The sequence below is a fragment of the Oncorhynchus mykiss genome, chromosome 11 (assembly GCF_057628025.1).
Source record: "Oncorhynchus mykiss isolate SJ-2025 chromosome 11, ASM5762802v1, whole genome shotgun sequence".
Lineage (NCBI taxonomy): Eukaryota > Metazoa > Chordata > Actinopteri > Salmoniformes > Salmonidae > Oncorhynchus > Oncorhynchus mykiss.
In genome coordinates this window covers 70,789,126-70,816,495 of record NC_143032.1, presented here as the reverse complement: position 1 = coordinate 70,816,495, position 27,370 = coordinate 70,789,126, and the positions used below count along the sequence as shown (strand labels likewise).

At 43.0% G+C, this 27,370-nt stretch overlaps 1 long non-coding RNA gene across 1 annotated transcript in view; it reads left to right on the top strand.

Annotated features, from left to right (window-relative positions):
* Positions 1-200: 200 nt before the first annotated feature.
* Positions 201-27,370, top strand: part of LOC110536294 (uncharacterized) — a 60,695-nt gene continuing 33,525 nt past the window's right edge. The window contains exons 1-2 of the long non-coding RNA XR_002475398.3: positions 201-661; positions 6,388-6,471. This is a non-coding gene — a long non-coding RNA (uncharacterized LOC110536294). The remainder of the gene's footprint in view (positions 662-6,387; positions 6,472-27,370) is intronic.

Here is a 27,370-nt window from a genome sequence, read left to right as displayed (position 1 = left end):
TATAGTATTCTACAACAGTGTGTAGTATAGTAATCTACAGTTTACTACATAATTATATAGTAAATACTGCAGCATTCTATTGTAAACTGTAGCATTTTTTAATGTGTGTTTGTGAATACCTTGAGTGTGTGCGTGTGTGTTTGTGAATACCTTGAGTGTGTGTTTGTGGGCGTTAGTGACTTAGTACTATGTGACGCTCTACACACCGCTTTACGTAATGAGGGAATTTTGCCTCTCCTCCATCTCCTCCTCTAATTTCTTCCTTCCTCCCTCCCTTCCTCTTCTTTCTCATTGTTGCTCTCATCCTCTTCTTCCTTCTCCTCCTCTTCTCTCTCATTCCTGTCTCTCCGAAGTCAAGCCGTGAGTTTTTGTCAGAAAGGAACAAGTGATCTAGCTCACTCCTTTCCTCTTTCTCTCTCTCTCCCTCCCCTTCCATATCTCTCACTCTCTCTCCCCCTCTCTCTCTCTCTCCCTCCCTGTGCTCAACATTCCTCTTTCTCCTGTTCGATCACTCCTCTCTCTCTCTCTCTCTCTCTCTCTCTCTCTCTCTCTCTCTCTCCCTTTCTCTGGTTCACACCCTCCTCTCCTCTCCCGATCAGTCTCTATGTGAAGGGAGTTCCGTATGGTTACAGACTCGTATGGTGGAAGAAGTCAAAGCAAGGTAGGGGAACATACCTCCCCCTCTCTCTTTTCCTCTCTATTTCTTCCCCTATCTCTAGTTCACTCTTTCTTTTCCTCTCTGTCATGTGTCTTTGAGAAACTCAGAGATTAAGTTGTTTCCTCAGCTGTTTGAAAGACATTCTCACACTCTCTCCGCTCAGTTTATTCTCCCTCTCTCTCTCCCTATTGCTATTTCAGCCCTTTTCACTCTCTTTCTCTCTCTCCCACTTGCTCACTCTATCTCTGTCTCTCTTGGTCACCATGCATACATCTGCTGCATGTTATGAGGTGGAGTCTACTGTAGTATATGAGGGGTCAAACCCTGTATTTATTACAAAGTCATTTGTGATTGTGGTTTGGATTAAATAGAGATTGTCTGTGATACAGATAGAAATACTGTGGCGTGTGTATGAAAGAGTGTGTGAGAGACAGAGAGTGGTAGAGAGGAAGATCTGAATTTTTATCTGGTTCTCTTACAGACAGAGCACTCCTTACTGAAGGAAAAACTAAATAACTGTCGAAAAAATGTGTCAGTAGGTGTGTATGTGCGCGTTCTGGCGTGTGTGTGTGCGCATGCACTATGAGATACTGATAGAAATAGCTGGCAGTGTGGTAGTTTTAGGTGCTCTTGTCTAAGGCAGTGTGGTAGTATTTGGGTGCTGTTGTCTAAGGCAGTGTGGTAGTTTTAGGTGCTCTTGTCTAAGGCAGTGTGGAAGTTTTTTGGTGTTCTTGTCTAATGCAGTGTGGTAGTATTTGGGTGCTGTTGTCTAAGGCAGTGTGGTAGTATTTGGGTGCTGTTGTCTAAGGCAGTGTGGTAGTTTTAGGTGCTCTTGTCTAAGGCAGTGTGGACGTTTTTTGGTGTTCTTGTCTAATGCAGTGTGGTAGTATTTGGGTGCTGTTGTCTAAGGCAGTGTGGTAGTATTTGGGTGCTGTTGTCTAAGGCAGTGTGGTAGTTTTAGGTGCTCTTGTGTAAGGCAGTGTGGTAGTTTTAGGTGCTCTTGTGTAAGGCAGTGTGGTAGTTTTAGGTGCTGTTGTCTAAAGCAGTGTGGTAGTTTTAGGTGCTGTTGTCTAAAGCAGTGTGGTAGTTTTAGGTGCTGTTGTCTAAAGCAGTGTGGTAGTTTTAGGTGCTGTTGTCTAAAGCAGTGTGGTAGTTTTAGGTGCTGTTGTCTAAAGCAGTGTGGTAGTTTTAGGTGCTCTTGTGTAAGGCAGTGTGGTAGTATTTAGGTGCTCTTGTCTATGGCAGTGTGGTAGTATTTGGGTGCTCTTGTCTTAGGCAGTGTGGTAGTTTTAGGTGCTCTTGTCTATGGCAGTGTGGTAGTATTTAGGTGCTCTTGTCTGAAGCAGTGTGGTAGTATTTGGGTGCTGTTGTCTAAGGCAGTGTGGTAGTTTTAGGTGCTCTTGTGTAAGGCAGTGTGGTAGTTTTAGGTGCTGTTGTCTAAGACAGTGTGGTAGTTTTAGGTGCTCTTGTGTAAGGCAGTGTGGTAGTTTTAGGTGCTCTTGTGTAAGGCAGTGTGGTAGTATTTAGGTGCTCTTGTCTATGGCAGTGTGGTAGTATTTGGGTGCTCTTGTCTTAGGCAGTGTGGTAGTTTTAGGTGCTCTTGTCTATGGCAGTGTGGTAGTATTTAGGTGCTCTTGTCTGAAGCAGTGTGGTAGTATTTGGGTGCTGTTGTCTAAGGCAGTGTGGTAGTTTTAGGTGCTCTTGTGTAAGGCAGTGTGGTAGTTTTAGGTGCTCTTGTCTAAGGCAGTGTGGTAGTATTTGGGTGCTCTTGTCTATGGCAGTGTGGTAGTATTTAGGTGCTGTTGTCTAAAGCAGTGTGGTAGTTTTTAAGTGCTGTTGTCTAAGGCAGTGTGGTAGTTTTAGGTGCTCTTGTGTAAGGCAGTGTGGTAGTATTTAGGTGCTGTTGTCTAAGGCAGTGTGGTAGTTTTAGGTGCTCTTGTCTAAGGCAGTGTGGTAGTTTTAGGTGCTCTTGTGTAAGGCAGTGTGGTAGTATTTAGGTGCTCTTATCTAAGGCAGTGTGGTAGTATTTGGGTGCTCTTGTCTATGGCAGTGTGGTAGTATTTAGGTGCTGTTGTCTAAAGCAGTGTGGTAGTTTTTAAGTGCTGTTGTCTAAGGCAGTGTGGTAGTATTTAGGTGCTCTTGTGTAAGGCAGTGTGGTAGTATTTAGGTGCTGTTGTCTAAGGCAGCGTGGTAGTTTTTAGGTGCTGTTGTCTAAGGCAGTGTGGTAATTGTAGGTGCTCTTGTGTAAGGCAGTGTGGTAATTGTAGGTGCTCTTGTGTAAGGCAGTGTGGTAGTATTTAGGTGCTGTTGTCTAAGGCAGTGTGGTAGTATTTAGGTGCTGTTGTCTAAGGCAGTGTGGTAGTTTTAGGTGCTCTTGTGTAAGGCAGTGTGGTAATTGTAGGTGCTCTTGTGTAAGGCAGTGTGGTAGTTTTAGGTGCTCTTGTGTAAGGCAGTGTGGTAGTATTTAGGTGCTGTTGTCTAAGGCAGTGTGGTAGTATTTAGGTGCTGTTGTCTAAGGCAGTGTGGTAGTTTTAGGTGCTCTTGTCTAAAGCAGTGTGGTAGTATTTAGGTGCTGTTGTCTAAGGCAGTGTGGTAGTTTTAGGTGCTCTTGTCTAAGGCAGTGTGGTAATTGTAGGTGCTCTTGTGTAAGGCAGTGTGGTAGTATTTAGGTGCTCTTGTGTAAGGCAGTGTGGTAGTATTTAGGTGCTGTTGTCTAAGGCAGTGTGGTAGTATTTAGGTGCTGTTGTCTAAGGCAGTGTGGTAATTGTAGGTGCTCTTGTGTAAGGCAGTGTGGTAGTTTTAGGTGCTCTTGTCTATGGCAGTGTGGTAGTATTTGGGTGCTCTTGTCTTAGGCAGTGTGGTAGTTTTAGGTGCTCTTGTCTATGGCAGTGTGGTAGTATTTAGGTGCTCTTGTCTGAAGCAGTGTGGTAGTATTTGGGTGCTGTTGTCTAAGGCAGTGTGGTAGTTTTAGGTGCTCTTGTGTAAGGCAGTGTGGTAGTTTTAGGTGCTCTTGTCTAAGGCAGTGTGGTAGTATTTGGGTGCTCTTGTCTATGGCAGTGTGGTAGTATTTAGGTGCTGTTGTCTAAAGCAGTGTGGTAGTTTTTAAGTGCTGTTGTCTAAGGCAGTGTGGTAGTTTTAGGTGCTCTTGTGTAAGGCAGTGTGGTAGTATTTAGGTGCTGTTGTCTAAGGCAGTGTGGTAGTTTTAGGTGCTCTTGTCTAAGGCAGTGTGGTAGTTTTAGGTGCTCTTGTGTAAGGCAGTGTGGTAGTATTTAGGTGCTGTTGTCTAAGGCAGCGTGGTAGTTTTTAGGTGCTGTTGTCTAAGGCAGTGTGGTAATTGTAGGTGCTCTTGTGTAAGGCAGTGTGGTAATTGTAGGTGCTCTTGTGTAAGGCAGTGTGGTAGTATTTAGGTGCTGTTGTCTAAGGCAGTGTGGTAGTATTTAGGTGCTGTTGTCTAAGGCAGTGTGGTAGTTTTAGGTGCTCTTGTGTAAGGCAGTGTGGTAATTGTAGGTGCTCTTGTGTAAGGCAGTGTGGTAGTTTTAGGTGCTCTTGTGTAAGGCAGTGTGGTAGTATTTAGGTGCTGTTGTCTAAGGCAGTGTGGTAGTATTTAGGTGCTGTTGTGTAAGGCAGTGTGGTAGTATTTAGGTGCTGTTGTCTAAGGCAGTGTGGTAGTATTTAGGTGCTGTTGTCTAAGGCAGTGTGGTAATTGTAGGTGCTCTTGTGTAAGGCAGTGTGGTAGTTTTAGGTGCTCTTGTCTATGGCAGTGTGGTAGTATTTGGGTGCTCTTGTCTTAGGCAGTGTGGTAGTTTTAGGTGCTCTTGTCTATGGCAGTGTGGTAGTATTTAGGTGCTCTTGTCTGAAGCAGTGTGGTAGTATTTGGGTGCTGTTGTCTAAGGCAGTGTGGTAGTTTTAGGTGCTCTTGTGTAAGGCAGTGTGGTAGTTTTAGGTGCTCTTGTCTAAGGCAGTGTGGTAGTATTTGGGTGCTCTTGTCTATGGCAGTGTGGTAGTATTTAGGTGCTGTTGTCTAAAGCAGTGTGGTAGTTTTTAAGTGCTGTTGTCTAAGGCAGTGTGGTAGTTTTAGGTGCTCTTGTGTAAGGCAGTGTGGTAGTATTTAGGTGCTGTTGTCTAAGGCAGTGTGGTAGTTTTAGGTGCTCTTGTCTAAGGCAGTGTGGTAGTTTTAGGTGCTCTTGTGTAAGGCAGTGTGGTAGTATTTAGGTGCTCTTATCTAAGGCAGTGTGGTAGTATTTGGGTGCTCTTGTCTATGGCAGTGTGGTAGTATTTAGGTGCTGTTGTCTAAAGCAGTGTGGTAGTTTTTAAGTGCTGTTGTCTAAGGCAGTGTGGTAGTATTTAGGTGCTCTTGTGTAAGGCAGTGTGGTAGTATTTAGGTGCTGTTGTCTAAGGCAGCGTGGTAGTTTTTAGGTGCTGTTGTCTAAGGCAGTGTGGTAATTGTAGGTGCTCTTGTGTAAGGCAGTGTGGTAATTGTAGGTGCTCTTGTGTAAGGCAGTGTGGTAGTATTTAGGTGCTGTTGTCTAAGGCAGTGTGGTAGTATTTAGGTGCTGTTGTCTAAGGCAGTGTGGTAGTTTTAGGTGCTCTTGTGTAAGGCAGTGTGGTAATTGTAGGTGCTCTTGTGTAAGGCAGTGTGGTAGTTTTAGGTGCTCTTGTGTAAGGCAGTGTGGTAGTATTTAGGTGCTGTTGTCTAAGGCAGTGTGGTAGTATTTAGGTGCTGTTGTCTAAGGCAGTGTGGTAGTTTTAGGTGCTCTTGTCTAAAGCAGTGTGGTAGTATTTAGGTGCTGTTGTCTAAGGCAGTGTGGTAGTTTTAGGTGCTCTTGTCTAAGGCAGTGTGGTAATTGTAGGTGCTCTTGTGTAAGGCAGTGTGGTAGTATTTAGGTGCTCTTGTGTAAGGCAGTGTGGTAGTATTTAGGTGCTGTTGTCTAAGGCAGTGTGGTAGTATTTAGGTGCTGTTGTCTAAGGCAGTGTGGTAATTGTAGGTGCTCTTGTGTAAGGCAGTGTGGTAGTTTTAGGTGCTCTTGTCTAAGGCAGTGTGGTAATTGTAGGTGCTCTTGTGTAAGGCAGTGTGGTAGTATTTAGGTGCTGTTGTCTAAGGCAGCGTGGTAGTTTTTAGGTGCTGTTGTCTAAGGCAGTGTGGTAATTGTGGTGCTCTTGTGTAAGGCAGTGTGGTAATTGTAGGTGCTCTTGTGTAAGGCAGTGTGGTAGTATTTAGGTGCTCTTATCTAAGGCAGTGTGGTAGTATTTAGGTGCTGTTGTCTAAGGCAGCGTGGTAGTTTTTAGGTGCTGTTGTCTAAGGCAGTGTGGTAATTGTAGGTGCTCTTGTGTAAGGCAGTGTGGTAATTGTAGGTGCTCTTGTGTAAGGCAGTGTGGTAGTATTTAGGTGCTCTTATCTAAGGCAGTGTGGTAGTATAGCCATGATGTGACCACACTCTGTAGGGACTGATGGGGTTACTTCTGCGGCAAGGCCGTCTCGCTGTGTGGCTATACCTCCACCGCTGACTCGCTGTTGGGGCTTGCGTGTAATCAGCCGTGTAGATGTCTGTGTTTGTGTGTGCGTGCGTGCAAGTCTGTGTGTTTGTGTGTGTGTGTGTGTCTTTCCACTTAAGCAATGGAAAGTGCGTCTAAAATCTGTTTATAGGTACTAACTCATATTAGACGTGTGCTACATTTTCCCCTCCCTCCCTCCCTCCCTCCCTCCCATTCTCCCTCCTTTCCCTGGGCAGGTAGTAAAATGGATTGGTGTCAGTCCGAGCGATGGAAAGGGCAGAAAGTGGAAGAGAACAGATCCCAAAGAGAACTTCAAAGAGGTAGGAGCCCCTTTAAATAGACCTCTATCTCAAGCTCTCATAGTCTCAGTGTGTTCTGTCTGTCAGACACACTGCTTCCTAGTGGACTCTCTATCTAAGGCTGTCTGCTCTCTCTCTCTTTCTCTCTCTTTCTCTGTCCCTCTCTCTGTGCATTTGTACATGCGAACATGTGTGCATGTCTTTACCTAATCTGCACTGGGTTTTGGGCCAAGGTCAGGTATCAGGGTCAGGGATTAGAGGTCAGAGATTAGCTGAGGTCAGATTGCGTGGTAATGAGGAATTCCCCAAGGACAACACACACACACCTGCATCACTAATGAGCAAGAACCAATCTATTACCCACCGAGGGTTAGGAACCTTCAGCCTATATTTCCTGCCTGAGATAATGAACCTCATGGGTTAGCTGCTACTGACCATTTTAAATGGAGGCTGTAGCTTGTCACAATATAGTATAAAACAATATAGTTTAAAAACTTGTAGCCAAGGTTGTCCTGAAAAGAAAATAGTAAAACTCTTCATTGTGAGGCTAAATACACTGAGTGTACAAAACATTATGAACACCTGCTCTTTCCATGACAGACTAACCAGGTGAATCCAGATTAAAACTATGATCACTTATTGATGTCACCTATTAAATCCACTTCAATCAGTGTAGATGAAGGGGAGGAGACAGGTTAAAGAATGATTTTTAAGCCTTGAGACAATTGAGACATGGATTGGGTATGTGTGCCATTCAGAGGGTGAATGGACAAGACAAAACATGTGCCTTTGAACGGGGTATGATAGTAGGTACCAGGTGCACCGGTATGAGTGTGTCAAGAACTGCAATGCTGCTGGGTCAATAGTTTCCTGTGTGTGTCAAGAATGTTCCACCACCCAAAGGACATCCAGCCAACTTGACACAACTGTGGGAAGCATTGGATTCAACATGGGCCAGCATCCCTGTGGAACACTTTTGACACCTTGTAGAGACCATTCCCTGACAAATTGAGGCTGTTCTGAGGGCAAAAGGAAGTGCAACTCAATAGTAGGAAGGTGTTCCTAATGTTTTGTACACTCAGTGTTTGTCAACGTGTGTCAAATTTGTACGTTGTAAGTTAAAGGCACTTTGTGTGTGTAATTAGTTCCACAGCCATTTTTGCAGGTAAAATGCCCAAATAATAATTTCTAGTTGAATGAACATATGAGACAACAAACACATGATTTTCAGTCGATCGAAATTTCTGCCTAGGTTTTCTCATGTTGGAGCTAATGTTGGGGCAACTAAAAATGTTAAATTCAGGTAGCACTTTGACTGAAAAGTTGAGTAAACAAAAAAGAAGCTGTGGAACCAGTTAATTAATAATATTTACAGTTGAAGACGGAAGTTTACATACACTTAGGTTGTTTTTCAACCACTCCACAAATTTCTAGTTAACAAACTATAGTTTTGGCAAGTCAGTTAGGACATCTACTTTGTGTATGACACAAGTCATTTTTCCAACAATTGAGTTCCTGTATGTTGTTATGATCACACCACGACTTGTTAATAAGTTCATGCGCAAAGTGACTGGTGTGTTTACGGACATATTCAATCAATCCCTATCCCAGTCTGCTGTTCCCACATGATTCAAGAGGGCCACCATTGTTCCTGTTCCCAAGAAAGCTAAGATACCTGAGCTAAACGACTATCGCCTACTCACTTCCGTCGTTATGAAGTGCTTTGAGAGACTAATCAAGGATCATATCACCTCCACCCTACCTGACACCCTAGACCCACTCCAATTTGCTTACCTCCCCAATAGGTCCACAGACGACACAATCGCAATCACACAGCCCTAACCCATCTGGACAAGAGGAATACCTATGTAAGAATGCTGTTCATCGACTACAGCTCAGCATTTAACACCAAAGTACCCTCCAAACTCGTCATTAAGCCCGAGACTCTGGGTCTTGACTCCCCCCTTTGCAACTGGGTCCTGGACTTTCTGACGGGCCACCCCCAGGTGGTGAGGGTAGGAAATAACATCTCCACCCCGTGTGTGAAAGGAGTGTGCAAGGAGTCCTACAAACCTGACTCAGTTACACCAGCTTTGTCAGGAGGATTGGGCCAAAATTCACCCAACTTATTGTGGGAAGCTTGTGAAAGGCTACGAGAAACATTTGGCCCAAGTTAAACAATTTAAAGGCAATGCTACCAAATACTAATTGAGTGTATGTAAACTTCTGACCCACTGGGAATGCGATGAAAGAAATAAAAGCTGAAATAAATAATTCTCTCTACTATTATTCTGACATTTAGAATTCCATAAAGTGGTGATCCTATCTGATCTAAGAAACATAAATTTTACTAGATGTCAAGAATTGTGAAAAATTAATTAATTAAATATACTTGGCTAAGGTGTATGTAAACTTCCGACTTCAACTGTAGTTGAAACAACTAGATTTGTATTTTTTACAGTGCACACTGAGGGGCAGCAAAAGGGTCTCTTCCTGTGGGAGGGAGAGTGTGAAAATCAGGCCCCATGAAAGAATAGCCAATTACTGCCTGCTTGGCAATGCACCTCAGCCCACCCCTTTCCACCTCCCTCCTCAGGCCTCTTCCCTGTGGCCCATCATCGCTGCCTCCCTCTCTCTATCTCTTTGTTTCTGTGTACAGAGGGAGCCCCTGGATGGGCCAGGTGTATTTAATATTAGCCCTTCATGTACTTCAAACGCACCTGCCCCCATCCTCCATCCTCTCCTCCCCCCATCTGTCTGTCACAGGTTTATAAATCACCAAGCAGACCGGCTCTGTAAAACAGAGGATGATAGGAGAGACGGAGAGGGGAAGGGGGGGAGAATAAATGTAGAGGAGACAGTAGGAAGTGTAGAGAAGACGGGGGATGAAAGATGGGGAGAGGTGATATTAGAGAGGGTGGTCGGGAGGGAAGAGAAAGGTGAAGGGGCAGAGAAGATAGGAGAGGAGAAGACAGTGGAGAGGAGAGAAGGGGTGAGAGAGATGTGCTTGGATGGTAGTGGAGTAGGAGGAGAAAAGGATGAGAAAATATTTGACTTGAGGATGACGACAAAAGATGAGAGACGAGAATAGAAGAGACAAGATGAGACGAGACAATTGGATGTCTATCCATGTCCTGCTAGAGGCAACAGTGAGCTCTATTACCATCAAGTAGGGTAGGGCTTTGCTAGGGAGTTGTGGACATAGGTTGTAGACAGGGGTGGCGGATGGATGGAATCCCATGACTCCAGATCAGAAGGTTGTGTGTTTGATCCCAGTGGTCTACACTTGTTTTGTATTTTTTGGTTTTAACCCTATTCCAAACCATAACCCTTACCTAAACCATTAAGAATGAGTGCCTAAATGTAATGTTTTAACCATATCCAAAACCATAACCCTTAATTTGGAGCTGCTTCACAATTTGACATTTTTAGAAATGGAATGATACTGAGCAGGAGGAGTCAACCCAGGGAGTCAAAAGACTTTGGAGCAACTTAGAAATTTTACATTTGAAGAAATGTGGAAAAGTGTCTAATTCTGTAGTGGGAGCTTGTTGAATAAGTCATAGATGATTAGTGTATACACACACACACACACACACACACACACACACACACACACACACACACACACACACACACACACACACACACACACACACACACACACACACACACACAGAGTGTATAGAGAGAGGCCTTAAATGAGGGTTGCTTTAATAGAGCCAGAATGTATTACCTCTTTCCTTGCTTTTATGTGCCGTGCGTGCGTGTGTGTGTGTGTGTGTGTGTGTGTGTGTGTGTGTGTGTGTGTGTGTGTGTGTGTGTGTGTGTGCATACATGTGTGTGTACTTATATATGTGTTTGTGTGTCTGTTTCTGTCTGTATGTGTGGGTGTGGGTGTGTGTATCAGGGGTCTGCTGAAGGATATTAGTCATGCTCTCATGGTAATGGGCCTCATTTTGTTCTCATTTTCATCTGTGGTTGGTGTAATGAGGGTCTGTCTGCCCCTGCCAACCAGCCCAGGAAGCCCTGTAGGCAAAGGCAGTCTGGGTCCGGCGGGCAGCGGCTTCTTTGGTCGTCATCCCAGTCACAAACATTCTCCAGATGCTGTGCAGGATTTTGTGCTAGGCCAAAACTAAAACACCTGACTCAACTTATAGATGGATAGATTATAATCACCAAGCCGTTGATTAGTGAAATCAGGTGTGTGAGAGCTGGGCTGGAACAAAAGCCTGCATCCCATGATGTTCTGTTTTGCTTGTCTGTGGAGCTTCTCTTTGCTGTACACTGCATGGGGAAAAGGGGAAAAAGGGTGAAATGAGTCTCCAAGCAGCACAATATCATACAATATCACCTGATAACACCAAGGTGACGGCATGTCCTATAACTCACATCACTAATCACAGTTTATAGGTTGCCATAGCAACAGGCACAACGCATATTGGTCCCCTCCCTCGGCTGCCTCCTGAAGTCAAGTCTGCTACTCTCTATTCATCATATATGCACAGTCACTTTAACGATACCTACATGTACAGTGGGGCAAAAAAGTATTTAGTCAGCCACCAATCATAGGTACACTTCAACTATGACAGACAAAATGATTTTAAAAAATCCAGAAAATCACATTGTAGGATTTTTAATACATTTATTTGCAAATTATGGTGGAAAATAAGTATTTGGTCAATAACAAAAGTTCATCTCAATACTTTGTTATAGACCCTTTGTTGGCAATGACAGAGGTCAAACGTTTTATGTAAGTCTTCACAAGGTTTTCACACACTGTTGCTGGTATTTTGGCCCATTCCTCCATGCAGATCTCCTCTAGAGCAGTGATGTTTTGGGGCTGTTGCTGGGCAACACGGACTTTCAACTCCCTCCAAAGATTTTCTATGGGGTTGAGATCTGGAGACTGGCTAGGCCACTCCAGGACCTTGAAATGCTTCTTACGAAGCCACTCCTTCGTTGCCCGGGCGGTGTGTTTGGGATCATTGTCATGCTGAAAGACCCAGCCACGTTTCATCTTCAATGCCCTTGCTGATGGAAGGAGGTTTTCACTCAAAATCTCACGATACATGGCCCTGTTCATTCTTTCCTTTACACGGATCAGTCGTCCTGGTCCCTTTGCAGAAAAACAGCCCCAAAGCATGATGTTTCCACCCCCATGCTTCACAGTATGGTGTTCTTTGGATGCAACTCAGCATTCTTTGTCCTCCAAACACGACGAGTTGAGTTTTTACCAAAAAGTTATATTTTGCTTTCATCTGACCATATGACATTCTCCCAATCTTCTTCTGGATCATCCACATGCTCTCTAGCAAACTTCAGACGGGCCTGGACATGTACCGGCTTAAGCAGGGGGACACGTCTGGCACTGCAGGATTTGAGTCCTTGGCGGCGTAGTGTGTTACTGATGGTAGGCTTTGTTACTTTGGTCCCAGCTCTCTGCAGGTAATTCTCTAGGTCCCCCCGTGTGGTTCTGGGATTTTTGCTCACCGTTCTTGTGATCATTTTGACCCCACGGGGTGAAATCTTGCGTGGAGCCCCAGATCGAGGGAGATTTGCTCCCACAGTTGATTTATTCAAACCAAGCTGCTTACCTATTGCAGATTCAGTCTTCCCAGCCTGGTGCAGGTCTACAATTTTGTTTCTGGTGTCCTTTGACAGCTCTTTGGTCTTGGCCACAGTGGAGTTTGGAGTGTGACTGTTTGAGGTTGTGGACAGGTGTCTTTTATACTGATAACAAGTTCAAACAGGTGCCATTAATACAGGTAACGAGTGGAGGACAGAGGAGCCTCTTAAAGAAGAAGTTACAGGTCTGTGAGAGCCAGAAATCTTGCTTGTTTGTAGGTGACCAAATACTTATTTTCCACCATAATTTGCAAAATAAATCCATTAAAAATCCTACAATGTGAATTTCTGACTGAGGACTGAGCTGACTGAGGAGGCTACTGCAATGACTTGTGGGGGAAGAACAGCTGCTTTAGGAAATATCATAATGTAAGCGTTAGCACTACTAGCTACAGTAGCTTGCTAGCTAGCTATTGTTGGAAGATTCAACATTGTGTGCAGCACTAAGTAGGTAGCTGGTTGGTTAGCAGAATCGTTTCAGTCAAAATGCTTTCAGTGACTGGCTCAATATTCAGCACATTTATGCTAGCTTTCGTGCCCGTAATCAAACTTCAGAAATACAGCTAATTGAAGCACAATAATCCTTAGCTAGATGTAAAATGGGGCGACTAAGATTTACTCATCAAAAAACATACATTGTTTTAGCTTAGATTAATTCAGACGGTTTTGAAGCGGAAATTGACGATTTCACTTAGGGAATATTTTCAGAATGCTAGAGCAGCGCATTGTAGCCTGACAACTTTTAAACTATCCCATGGCTATTTGGGAGATACGAGACAGATTAGTGCTGGTGGAATCGAGTCAATAAGTCAATATTACTGCATATACTGTATCTTGTAGAGGGAAGGTCAAACATCTATGTGTATGTCTGAAAGGCAAAGACTAAATCTATTACTAGACATGTTGACCTCTGCATTACCAGACACTGGATTATCAGACTGGTCTCTGATGGCGTGAGGTAAAGAATTAAAGAATTACAACTTCAGTGGCATGAGGTACGTCCTAACCTTGTCCTTGGTTGATAGACAGGTTGTGGTATGTGGCATGTTGCGTGCCTGCCTCTGTGATCGCATGTTGCGTTTCCATGTACACACAGTAGTCTCCAGACTGCACCGTGACACACATGACCAGAGCATGTGAAGTGTTACGGTTAAAGTCATGAGAATTATATTATACGCATGCACACACACACACACACACACACACACACACACACACACACACACACACACACACACACACACACACACACACACACACACACACACACACACACACACCCTTGCACACACAACCACAAAAGAGTGGATTATCACATTCCACAAAACACTCCAGAGGGAAAGATTCCTCTCAGCTTAGATTCATGAGGTACAGAGCGAGAGAGAAACAAAGAAAGAGAGAATACTTTATTTCTTGCCATTGCAAGTAAAGTGGAATACACCCACCTTATTAAACATATCAACTCGTCTTTCAGCTCCTCTAAACACAGAGCTTTATGGAAACAGATGTCTGTCTTGCCTCTCCTTTTAGTTGTCTCTTTCCAATGTAGCAGTGGCCAAAACACTGGCCCATTCACTAAAGAAAACTGTTTGAGACTGTATGAGAAAACTGTATGAGAAAGAGGGACGGACGTGTTTCCCTAATGTTTAAACAACGTCTGTTTCACTCACCTCTCATATATATAATACTGCTAACCAATAAGTATCTGTTGATTTGACAAAACAATTGATTCCCATTCAAAATCCTATTTTCACTAAACCCTAACCTTCACCTTAACCTTAACCCTAACCCTAACCTTTACCCCTAACCCTAACCCGAATTCTAACCCTAACCTTAATTCTAACCCTAACCCTCAACCTAACCCCTAAGCCTAAAATAGCCTTTTTTATTGTAGGGACCAGTGAATTTGTCAGAATTGTCCCTGTTTTACTAGGCTTGTGAGATATTCTGGTCCCCACAAGGATAGTAAAACCAAAAACACAAACGTACACACACAAACTGTATTCAAACTGTGTAGACGTATGCTTTATGTGAGCTGGTACTTGGCACCACACTTTCCTCGTCATCACACTTCAGTTTTACTGTAAAGTTATTTTAAGGAAGATCATGAGTGTAAAAGACATAGTATAACTGTATGGGAAGGAACGGTTCAGGATTTTATAGTAGGACAGACAGTGAGAAGAAAGTAGGATGTAGACACAGATTTGAAGAGACCCAGAAAGAGAAAGAGAAAGAGGGACATGGAGAGAGTGAGATGGATAGAGAGAGAGATAGAAATAGAGATATAGACAGAGAGAGCTAGAGCTAGACAGAGAGAGATAGATATAGAGCAAATCATGAGAAAACAAAAAGCAAATCATGAGAAAACAAAAAGAAAATTATTTGACACATTGGAAATAATTTTTTAAAAACAGAGCAAACTAGAATGCTATTTGGCCCTAAACAGAGAGTACACAGTGGCAGAATACCTGACCACTGTGACTGACCCAAACTTAAGGAAAGCTTTGACTATGTACAGACTCAGTGAGCATAGCCTTGCTATTGAGAAAGGCCACCGTAGGCAGACATGGCTCTCAAGAGAAGACAGGCTATGTGCACACTGCCCACAAAATGAGGTGGAAACTGAGCTGCACTTCTTAACCTCCTGCCCAATGTATGACCATATTAGAGACACAACCCTAACCCTCAGATTACACAGATCCACAAAGAATTCGAAAACAAACCCAATTTTGATAAACTCCCATATCTACTAGGTGAAACTCCACAGTGTGCCATCACAGCAGCAATATTTGTGACCTGTTGCCACAAGAAAAGGGCAACCAGTGAAGAACAAACACCATTGTAAATACAACCCATATTTATGCTTATTTATTTTCCCTTATGTATTTTAACCATTTGTACATTGTTACAACACTGTAAATATACATAACATGACATTTGTAATGTCTTTATTGTTTTGAAACTTCTGTATGTGTAATGTTTACTGTTAATTTTTATTGTTTATTTCACTTTTGTCAGGCCTACAAACCTGACTCAGTTACACCAGCTCTGTCAGGAGGAATGGGCCAAAATTCACCCAACTTATTGTGGGAAGCTTGTGGAAGGCTACGCGAAATGTTTGACCTAAGTTAAACAATTTAAAGGCAATGCTACCAAATACTAATTGAGTGTATGTAAACGTCTGACCCACTGGGAATGTGATGAAAGAAAGAAAAGCTGAAATAAATAATTCTCTCTACTATTATTCTGACATTTCACAATCTTAAAATAAAATGGTGATCTTTACTGACCTAAGACAGATAATTTTTTACTAGGATTAAATGTCAGGAATTGTGAAACTGAGTTTAAATGTATTTGCTTGAGGTGTATGTAAACTTCTGACTTCAACTGTAGGTAGCTACCTATCTGTGGTGTATTTGTCTCATTCATCACTCTTCTGTAGGTCTGTTTCCAGGGTAATTTGTTACTACCTGTCTCATCACTGTGTGTGTGTGTGTGTGTGTGTGTGTGTGTGTGTGTGTGTGTGTGTGTGTGTGTGTGTGTGTGTGTGTGTGTGTGTGTGTGTGTGTGTGTGTGTGTGTGTGTGTGTGTGTGTGTGTGTGTGTGTGTGTGTGTGTGTGTGTGTGTGTGTGTGTGTGTGTGTGTGTGTGTGTGTTTGTGTGTGTGTGTGTGTGTCTATGGGACTCCCTGTAGTGATGTGTGCCCATCCTGACGAGTCATTTAACGGAGTTGCTCAGTAAAGTGCCACTTTGTGCTTTACGACTCTCTAAGGACAACACACACACACACACACACACACACACACACACACACACACACACACACACACACACACACACACACACAGAGAGCGAGAGCAAGAGAAAATGCAGAAACATTTCACTGTCATTAAAATGCAGCTGTGTTAGTCTTTCCACCACACCTGGAAAACACATCAGAGGGAAACACACACACACACACACACACACACACACACACACACACACACACACACACACACACACACACACACACACACACACACACACACACACACACACACACACACACACACACACTGAGGTAACATGTGGGTCTATCCAACAGCTCACTCACAAGAATTCATACCAAACACCAACTGACAAATACGCCATTGTACTGTATATAGGACAGAGAGTGGTTGGGTAAATAACGTGGTGTGTTTTGATAGAGTGGTTGGGTAAATAACGTGGTGTGTTTTGATAGAATGGTTGGGTAAATAACGTGGTGTGTTTTGATAGAGTGGTTGGGTAAATGACGTGGTGTGTTTTGATAGAGTAGTTGAGTAAATTACGTGGTGTGTTTTGATAGAGTGGTTGGGTAAATAACGTGGTGTGTTTTGATAGAGTGGTTGAGTAAATGATGTGGTGTGTTTTGATAGAGTGGTTGGGTAAATAACGTGGTGTGTTTTGATAGAGTGGTTGGGTAAATGACGTGGTGTGTTTTGATAGAGTGGTTGGGTAAATAACGTGGTGTGTTTTGATAGAGTGGTTGGGTAAATGACGTGGTGTGTTTTGATAGAGTGGTTGAGTAAATGATGTGGTGTGTTTTGATAGAATGGTTGGGTAAATGACGTGGTGTGTTTTGATAGAGTGGATAGGTAAATAACGTGGTGTGTTTTGATAGAGTGGTTGGGTAAATAACGTGGTGTGTTTCGATAGAGTGGTTGGGTAAATAACGTGGTGTGTTTTGATAGAGTGGTTGGGTAAATGATGTGGTGTGTTTTGATAGAGTGGTTAGGTAAATAATGTGGTGTGTTTTGATAGAGTGGTTGGGTAAATAACGTGGTGTGTTTTGATAGAGTGGTTGGGTAAATAACGTGGTGTGTTTTGATAGAGTGGTTGGGTAAATAACGTGGTGTGTTTTGATAGAGTGGTTGGGTAAATTACGTGGTGTGTTTTGATAGAATGGTTGGGTAAATGACGTGGTGTGTTTTGATAGAGTGGATAGGTAAATAACGTGGTGTGTTTTGATAGAGTGGTTGGGTAAATAACGTGGTGTGTTTCGATAGAGTGGTTGGGTAAATAACGTGGTGTGTTTTGATAGAGTGGTTGGGTAAATGATGTGGTGTGTTTTGATAGAGTGGTTAGGTAAATGACGTGGTGTGTTTTGATAGAGTGGTTGGGTAAATTACATGGTGTGTTTTGATAGAGTGGTTGGGTAAATGACGTTGTGTGTTTTGATAGAGTGGTTGAGTAAATGATGTGGTGTGTTTTGATAGAGTGGTTGGGTAAATAACATGGTGTGTTTTGATAGAGTGGTTGGGGAAATGACGTGGTGTGTTTTGATAGATTGGTTTAGGTAAATGACGTGGTGTGTTTTGATAGAGTGGTTAGGTAAATGACGTGGTGCGTTTTGATAGAGTGGTTCGGTAAATGACGTGGTGTGTTTTGATAGAGTGGTTGGGTAAATGACGTGGTGTGTTTTGATAGAGTGGATAGGTAAATGACGTGGCGTGTTTTGATAGAGTGGTTAGGTAAATGACGTGGTGTGTTTTGATGGAGTGGTTGGGTAAATTACGTGGATTGTTTTGAGTCAAACATGACGGAGAGTAAGACAGGGGAACAGATTTCAAAACGGAAACGTGACTCTTCTACAGACACAGACGATTTAATATTTTCACCACAGGGAATGGTAAAGGTCGAAACCGATATGTTAAAATCAATAAATGACAAACTATACTTGAATTAGTCAATAAGGATATAAAAGAGTTGAAGGCAAGCCTTGAGATGAGTGATGAAAAAGCTGCGACATTGGAGAAGGAAACACACAAGCTAAAAGGGACACTCAATAAGATTGAACCCGAAATGAATTAAATTAAAAAGGAGAACACCGTTCTGAGGGAAGCCTTACTGGACATACAAACTAGATCAATGAGAGAGAATCTGGTACTTACAGGTATCCAGGAGAAAGAAGGAGAAGTTCCTGAATCTGTAGTTAGAGTGTTCCTCCTTACAGCGCTTCAGATCCCACGCGAAGTTATCGACAAAATCCAACTTACACGTGTACACCGCTTCGGACAGAGAGGCCAAAGGTATGACCGCCCAATCGTTGCCAAATTTGCTTCATTTAATGATAAAATAATGGCTAAAACCCTGGGTAAAAGACTTGCTGGGACCAGAATTGGCATGAATGATCAGTTTGCAGAACGGCGCAAAGTTCTGTATCCAATTTTCAAAGAAAATAGATTAAAAGCGAAATGAGTAGCTCTAGTCGTTGATAAACTATATATTGACAACCAGTTGTTCAGAGACACAAAGACTACGCCATGGTTATTTTAAAAATTACTAAGTTCTCATAGATGAGGAAAATAAACACAATTCTAGCCCGGTTATGGATTGTAACAATAAAATAAAAAATATAGCTTCTCTATATATCTTCACATATAACTAATTGAACAGACAAGCACTAATTCAACATAGTGAAGATAAAAACTAAGTAAACAGAAAACACAGTATGTGTGGATGGTGTGGTGTGTGTTTATTTTGATTTGTTTTGTTTGGAAAGTTGAGAGTAATGAAATGGTTGCATATCCCAGGGCCAATGTATTGCTGTGGGCTGGGGTATGAGAGGGCTTTCAATGTTGTGCAGATGATGGATATACAGTGGGGCAAAAAAGTATTTAGTCAGTCACCAATTGTGCAAGTTCTCCCACTTAAAAAGCTGAGAGAGGCCTGTAATATTCATCATAGGTACACTTCAACTATGACAGACAAAAAGAGAAAAAAAATCCAGAAAATCACATTGTAGGATTTTTTATGATTTTTTTTGCAAATTGTGGTGGAAAATAAGTATTTGGTCAATAACAAAAGTTTATCTCAATACTTTGTTGCATACCCTTTGTTGGCAATGACAGAGGTATAATAATTATTTTAGCAAAAATGTTTATTTTTAATTTACAATCTGTAGAAGCTATGAGAATAGGAATGTTCAATTATTTTGTGAAGCATCACAGCACAGTTGAAAAATATATGGCAAATAGAAATCCGAAATGGATGATGTTAAGAGATAGATGGGAGGGGTTGAATGGAGCTGAAGGGTGGGACTAATAACAAGATAACCAATGTAAAGCATACAGGGTCTTTAAAATGTATACATGCTCAGAAATGTTGTGAAATAGCAGAGTTACAAATAGAAATCAAACTGGATGGACATCAGAAATAGAGGAAGGACTAAGAACAAACAAGAGAGAACTATTGTAAAGTAGACTGTGTCTGTAAAATGTGTATAAGATGTATAAATTGAAGGTAAAAGCAGAAGTGTTTATTAGTTTACTCGAATTGGGGGATCGGCGGTAGGGTTTGCGGGGAATAATAAAAAAGGTATATTCTTTTAAAAAAGTATGTATGTCTATATAGGTATGTGTATGTATATATGTGTATGTGTATGCATGTGTGTATGGATATATAAATGTACCCCAAAAATATGGGTGATTGTAAATGATGCAGACAATTACATTGGAAGCAACATTCTTTCTGCAATATTAAGCTGATCTACCCCGTAGAAATAAAAGGACCCAGTGTTCTGTGGGAAATTGAGTCAAAACTTTCACATAAAACCTAAAGTGGTGATTCAGGCATCACTTCATTCATAGGCTTTCATGGGCACAGTACTGTGTGTGTGTGTGTGTGTGTGTGTGTGTGTGTGTGTGTGTGTGTGTGTGTGTGAATGGGGTGGACTAAGTGCTAAAACATCTGTCTGTGCTGGTAATGATCGAGGAGCCGACGGGACCTTCAGACCGCCCGACGCAATTAGCCTCCTCAACACACACACACACACACACACACACACACACACACACACACACACACACACACACACACACACACACACACGAGAGCTTTATGTTACTGGGCCCATAGACGCCAGGGATTATGGAAGCGCCCGCACATGAATCCAGAAACTATACTTCTCTGAGATGTATCTTTGTGTTTGTGCTGGCGGTTTAACTCATTGATGATGTCTTTGTTAGTTGGACTAGTTTGGACGGACCATTAGGTGGTGGGAGGGGGTTCGGGGGGGGGGGGGGGGGGGGGGGATTTCATTTTCTCTCCTTTTGAATGGTAGGTTTAAACATTAAGAACACCTGCTCTTTCCATAACATAGAATTACCAGATGAATCCAGGTGAAGCTATGATCCCTTATTGATGTCAATCAGAGTAGATGAAGGGGAGGAGACAGGTTAAAGAAGGATTTTTAAGCCTTGAGATATTTGAGATATGGATTGTGTATGTGTGCCATTCAGAAGGTGATTGAGCAAGACAAAACACTTTGAAAGGGGAATAGTTGTAGACACACCGGTTTGTGTCAAGAACTCCAAGGCCGCTGGGTTTTCCACGCTCAACAGTTTCCTGTGGGTTTAAGAATGGCCCACCACCCAAAGGACATCCAGCCAACTTGATACAACTGTGGGAAGCATTGGAGTCAATATGTGCCAGCATCCCTGTGGAACTCCCTCCCACTCACTCACTCACTCACTCACTCACTCACTCACTCACTCACTCACTCACTCACTCACTCACTCACTCACACGGGTACACACACACACATTCCAGACCATGACCCAGTTTGCCAGACATGCCACAGAATCCAAGTCTGTACTGAACGCCAGGCTGTTTTGAATATCATGTGTTATTTTCCTCTGTTAAATTGGCTGTGGTTGCATTATGATGTTATACTATGAGAAACTTCGGTATGGATCGCTTCACTAATGAGCTGCATTCCTCATTTCGAAGTAAACAAGTGTCTTTCACTTACTCAGATTAACAGGCACACATATCACTCTACCAGATAGACTCTGGTAACGTGTACCCATCCACCCTCAAACATGATGTGTACCCATCCACCCTCAAACATGACGTGTACTCATCCACCCTCAAACATGACGTGTACCCATCCACCCTCAAACATGATGTGTACCCATCCACCCTCAAACATGATGACCCATCCACCCTCAAACATGACGTGTACCCATCCACCCTCAAACATGACGTGTACCCATCCACCCTCAAACATGACGTGTACCCATCCACCCTCAAGCATGATGATCCATCCACCCTCAAACATGACGTGTACCCATCCACCCTCAAACATGATGTGTACCCATCCACCCTCAAACATGACATGTACCCATCCACCTTCAAACATGATGACCCATCCACCCTCAAACATGATGACCCATCCACCCTCAAACATGACGTGTACCCATCCACCCTCAAACATGACATGTACCCATCCACCCTCAAACATGATGACCCATCCACCCTCAAACATGATGACCCATCCACCCTCAAACATGACGTGTACCCATCCACCCTCAAACATGACATGTACCCATCCACCCTCAAACATGATGTGTACCCATCCACCCTCAAACATGATGACCCATCCACCCTCAAACATGATGACCCATCCACCCTCAAACATGATGTGTACACATCCACCCTCAAACATGATGAGCCATCCACCCTCAAACATGACGTGTACCCATCCACCCTCAAACATGACGTGTACCCATCCACCCTCAAACATGACGTGTACCCATCCACCCTCAAACATGACGTGTACCCATCCACCCTCAAACATGACGTGTACCCATCCACCCTCAAACATGATGTGTACCCATCCACCCTCAAACATGATGACCCATCCACCCTCAAACATGATGACCCATCCACCCTCAAACATGATGACCCATCCACCCTCAAACATGATGACCCATCCACCCTCAAACATGACGTGTACCCATCCACCCTCAAACATGATGACCCATCCACCCTCAAACATGATGACCCATCCACCCTCAAACATGATGACCCATCCACCCTCAAACATGATGACCCATCCACCCTCAAACATGATGACCCATCCACCCTCAAACATGATGACCCATCCACCCTCAAACATGACGTGTACCCATCCACCCTCAAACATGATGTGTACCCATCCACCCTCAAACATGATGTGTACCCATCCACCCTCAAACATGATGATCCATCCACCAGACGGCATCCCAATAACCTCACAGACGTGTGAAAGAGTGAATGAAAAGATATTTCTGCTAGAATTGCCTCTGTTTTGTTTATAATGTACCTGATATCAGGGTTGATCATTCTAAAGGACGTTTTTAATGGTGCGGGCAGTCAGACAGACAACTTCGGGATTACACAATTGTTTTTCTCCCGCTGATTTTATAAATTCAAATTCATTGTTTATTCATTCCTCTCCTCTCCCAATTTGGGCCATGCGTGTGTTTGTGCTGTGCCGAATGCAGGCTGCATGGGGCTGCAATGGGGAGTGTGAGGCGAGCTGATGAATAATAATGTTTTTAACTATAAATAAATAATAAAGGAATTTCAACTTGTTTTCGTTTAAAATTAGATTTTTTGGAGTCCAAGTGAATTTTTGCACAGCCCTACAAAAGCAACAAAGGCAAATACCTAGATATACAGTATGTTGTTTATATAATGTAGCAAACCTACGCCTATACATTTGCTGCATGCAAATAAAGACAAATGTACCTTTATTTTAATTTAACCAGGTAGTTCCCCTTTATTCAACTAGATGGGCCTAATTGATATGAAAATTGAATAGATGGAGCAAAACATCTAATATCATGCAAGCAACCTATAATCTACAGAAATGAATGAAAGGGGTGATTTTCGCCGTACACCGGCTACAAACACACCTGCTCTTGTTTCATTTAGCTATGTTGGTTCTTTCCATGATATTGTGAAACGTTGTTTGTTAAAACAGTACAAAACAATTCATCTCAAACAACATATCATATCATGGCACGCAGGCTACAAACACCCGTAGTAGTGATTACGGCTTGTCCATATGCTTTTAATGATAGCAACATTTTTGACCCCCAAATTGCGTCTTCTTAAGATGCTGGAGGAAACTGCACATGAGGAAGTTAATTAGGCAACCAAAGAGCTCATTATGACTTTGGGCCTTGAGGGTGGAGCCCACTGATGAAGAGCCAGGACCCTCACAGCCAAATAGACCAATGGTCAGTTCTCCGACTGGAGCAGAAAACATTACGCCCGAGTCAAGACAACTATAAAACAAAGTAAAAGACTATATGTCAGTCAAACTCGATCCCAGTCTAACAACCAGACTTGGCACTGTTTTGTTTTTGTGGCAGGCACAGAGATTTCACTTCCCGATGCTCAGCAACCTTGCCCACCAAGGCTTCTAGTGCCCCCTCCGAGCGGGCGTTGGTGTGTGTGTGAGAGACTCAAAACAACCTCATTCTCCACGGGCATTTAAAGTGATGGATAAAAGGCCTATAGCCTAATTCACTGTGTTTGTTTCATTAAGAAGTGCCTTTGTGTTTAGCTCTGTTAGGCATGAGATGTTTTGTTCAGTTTTAACAAACATAGTTTTGATATGTGACCTTTATTTAACTAGGCAAGTCAGTTAAGAACAAATTATTATTTACAATGACGGCCTACCCCGGCCAAACCCTAACCCAGATCCAGACAACACTGGGCCAATTGTGCGCCACCCTATGGGACTTCCAATCACGGCCAGTTGTAATACAGCCTGGAATCGAACCAGGGTCTGTAGTCATGCCTCTAGCACTGAAATGCAGGGCCTTAGACTGCTGCGCCACTCGGGAGCCAGAAGAAAGAACTTAGACCCATACCAACCCACCACAACCGGACCGCAGATACGCCACCACCCCCGCCCCGCCGATACACACACTAGCCACTAATACCACCACCTAGATGCATCATAGCCATTGTACACTAATGCAGTACTATTTTCAGAGTGCTACAGAACACACACACACTGTTAGAAGACTTCTACAGAACACACACACACTGTTAGAAGAGTTCTACAGAACACACACACACACCGTTAGAAGACTTCTACAGAACACACACACACTGTTAGAAGACTTCTACAAAACACACACACTGTTAGAAGACTTCCACAGAACACACACACACTGTTAGAAGAGTTCTACAGAACACACACACACTGTTAGAAGAGTTCTACAGAACACACACACTGTTAGAAGACTTCTACAAAACACACACACTGTTAGAAGACTTCCACAGAACACACACACACTGTTAGAAGAGTTCTACAGAACACACACACACTGTCAGAAGACTTCCACAAAACAAACACTGTTAGAAGACTTCTACAGAACACACACACACTGTTAGAAGACTTCTACAGAACACACACACACTGTTAGAAGAGTTCTACAGAACACACACACACTGTTAGAAGAGTTCTACAGAACACACACACACTGTCAGAAGACTTCCACAGAACAAACACTGTTAGAAGACTTCCACAGAACAAACACTGTTAGAAGACTTCTACAGAACACACACACACACTGTTAGAAGAGTTCTACAGAACACACACACACTGTTAGAAGACTTCTACAGAACACACACACACTGTTAGAAGACTTCTACAGAACACACACACACTGTTAGAAGAGTTCTACAGAACACACACACACTGTTAGAAGACTTCTACAGAACACACACACACTGTTAGAAGACTTCTACAGAACACACACACTGTTAGAAGACTTCTACAAAACACACACACTGTTAGAAGACTTCTACAGAACACACACACACTGTTAGAAGACTTCTACAGAACACACACACACTGTTAGAAGAGTTCTACAGAACACACACACACTGTTAGAAGAGTTCTACAGAACACACACACACTGTCAGAAGACTTCCACAAAACAAACACTGTTAGAAGACTTCTACAGAACACACACACACTGTTAGAAGACTTCTACAGAACACACACACTGTTAGAAGACTTCTACAGAACACACACACACTGTTAGAAGACTTCTACAGAACAAACACTGTTAGAAGACTTCTACAGAACAAACACTGTTAGAAGACTTCTACAGAACACACACACACTGTTAGAAGACTTCTACAGAACACACACAAACACTGTTAGAAGACTTCTACAGAACACACACACACTGTTAGAAGACTTCTACAGAACAAACACTGTTAGAAGACTTCTACAGAACAAACACTGTCAGAAGACTTCCACAAAACAAACACTGTCAGAAGACTTCCACAAAACAAACACTGTCAGAAGACTTCCACAAAACAAACACTGTCAGAAGACTTCCACAGAACAAACACTGTTAGAAGACTTCTACAGAACACATACTGAATCATCATGATTGAACAACTTCCCATTATCTGAAGCTTAGAATAAAACACAGAAGGTATAAATAATAGCTAGAAAACTCACTGAGACATAAAACACTGGCTGGTTGCTTCTCAGGGGGGGGGGGGGGGGGCTGGCTGGCTTCACTCTGTCAAAGTAGTAGACAGCACAACAATAGACAGCACAGTGAACCAGGAAAAAGAGACCCCATGCATTTGGGAGTAAAGAGAATGTTAAGTAATCAAATTCTACCTTATTGGAGGAGCAGTTCTCAGCATCTCACTTTTTTCTAGCTTAGCGCAAAGGATCACAGTTGTTTTAGCTACAGATTATAAATATAGGAACATAGTGGAGAGAACAGCTTTCTAGTCAGGCTGAATCATCATGAATTTAAATAATAAAGACTCACTAAAGTAAGTAGTAGGGCTCAAACAAAAGTTAACCTGTTAAATTTAATGTAAATACACAGGATTACCAGGCCTTGTTCTCCGAGCATGCGCTGTCCAACTGGCAAGTGTCTATCACTGACATTTCCAACCTGTCCCTGGTCGAGTCTGTAATACCAACATGTTTCAAGCAGACCACCAAAGCAGACTACCTTGGTCCCTGTGGCCAAGAAGACCAAGGTAACCTGCCAAATGACTACCGTTCCGTAGCACTCATGTCTGTGGTCATGAAGTGTTTTGAAAGGCTGGTCATGGCTCACATCAACACCATGATCCCAGAAACCCTAGCCTCACTCCAATTTGCATACCGCCCCAACAGATCCAGAGATGACACAATCTCTATTGCACTCCACGCTGCCCTTTCCCACCTGGACAAAAGGAACACCTACGTGAGAATATTATTAATTGACTACAGCTCAGCGTTCAACACGCCCTCAAAGCTCATCAATAAGCTAAGGACCCTGGGACTAAACACCTCCCTCTGCAACTGGATCCTGTACTTCCTGACAGGCCTCCCCCAGGTGGTAAGGGCAGGCAGAAATACATCTGCCAAACTGATCCTCAACACGGGGGCCCCTCAGGGGTGCGAGGTTAGCCCCTCCTGTACTCTCTGTTCACTCATGACTGCGTGGCCAAGCATGACTCCAACGCCATCATTTAGTTTGCCGACAACCCAAAGGTGGTAGGCCTGATCACCGACAACGATGAGACAGCCTATAGGGAGGAGGTCAGAGACATGGAAGTCTGGTGCCATGACAACAACCTTTCCCTCAACGTGATCAAGACAAAGGAGATGATCGTGGACTACAGGAAAAGGAGGGCAGAGCACACCCCCATTCTCATCGATGGGGCTGTAGTGGAGCAGGATGAAAGCTTCGAGTTCCTTGGTGTTCACATCACCAACAAACTATCATGGTCCAAACACACCAAGGCAGTCGTGATGAGGGCACGACAACGCCTATTGCCCCTCAGGAGACTGAAAATTTGTCATGGGTCCTCAGATCCTCAAAAAATTCTACAGCCTTACCAATCGAGAGCATCCTGACTGCTTGCATCAGTCCCTGGTATGGCAACTGCTCGGCCTCCGACCGCAAGGCACTACAGAGGGTAGTGTGGATGGCCTAGTACATCACTGGGGCTAAGCTTCCTGCCATCCAGGATCTCTATACCAGATGGTGTCAGAGGAAGGCCCTAAAAATTGTCAAAGACTCCAGCCACCCTAGTCATAGACTGTTCTCTCTGCTACCGCACGGCAAGCGGTACCAGAGCCCCAAGTCTAGGTCCAAAAGGATTCTTAACAGCTTCTACCCCCAAGCCATGAGACTGTTGAACAGTTAATCAAATGACTACCCGGACTATTTATATTGACCCCCCCTCTTTTTTTTTTACTATTCTGCTTCTCGCTTTTTATTATCTATTATATATGCATAGTCACTTTACCCCTACCTACATGTACATATTACCTCAATGACCTGGACTAACCTGTACCCCCGCACATTGACTCTATACTGGTACCCCATGTATATAGTCTCATTATTATTATTTTATTGCTACTTTTTATTTTATTTTTTACTTCAGTTTATTTTGTAAATATTTTAATTTTCTTAAAATTGCATTGTTGGTTAAGGGTTTGTAAGTAAGCATTT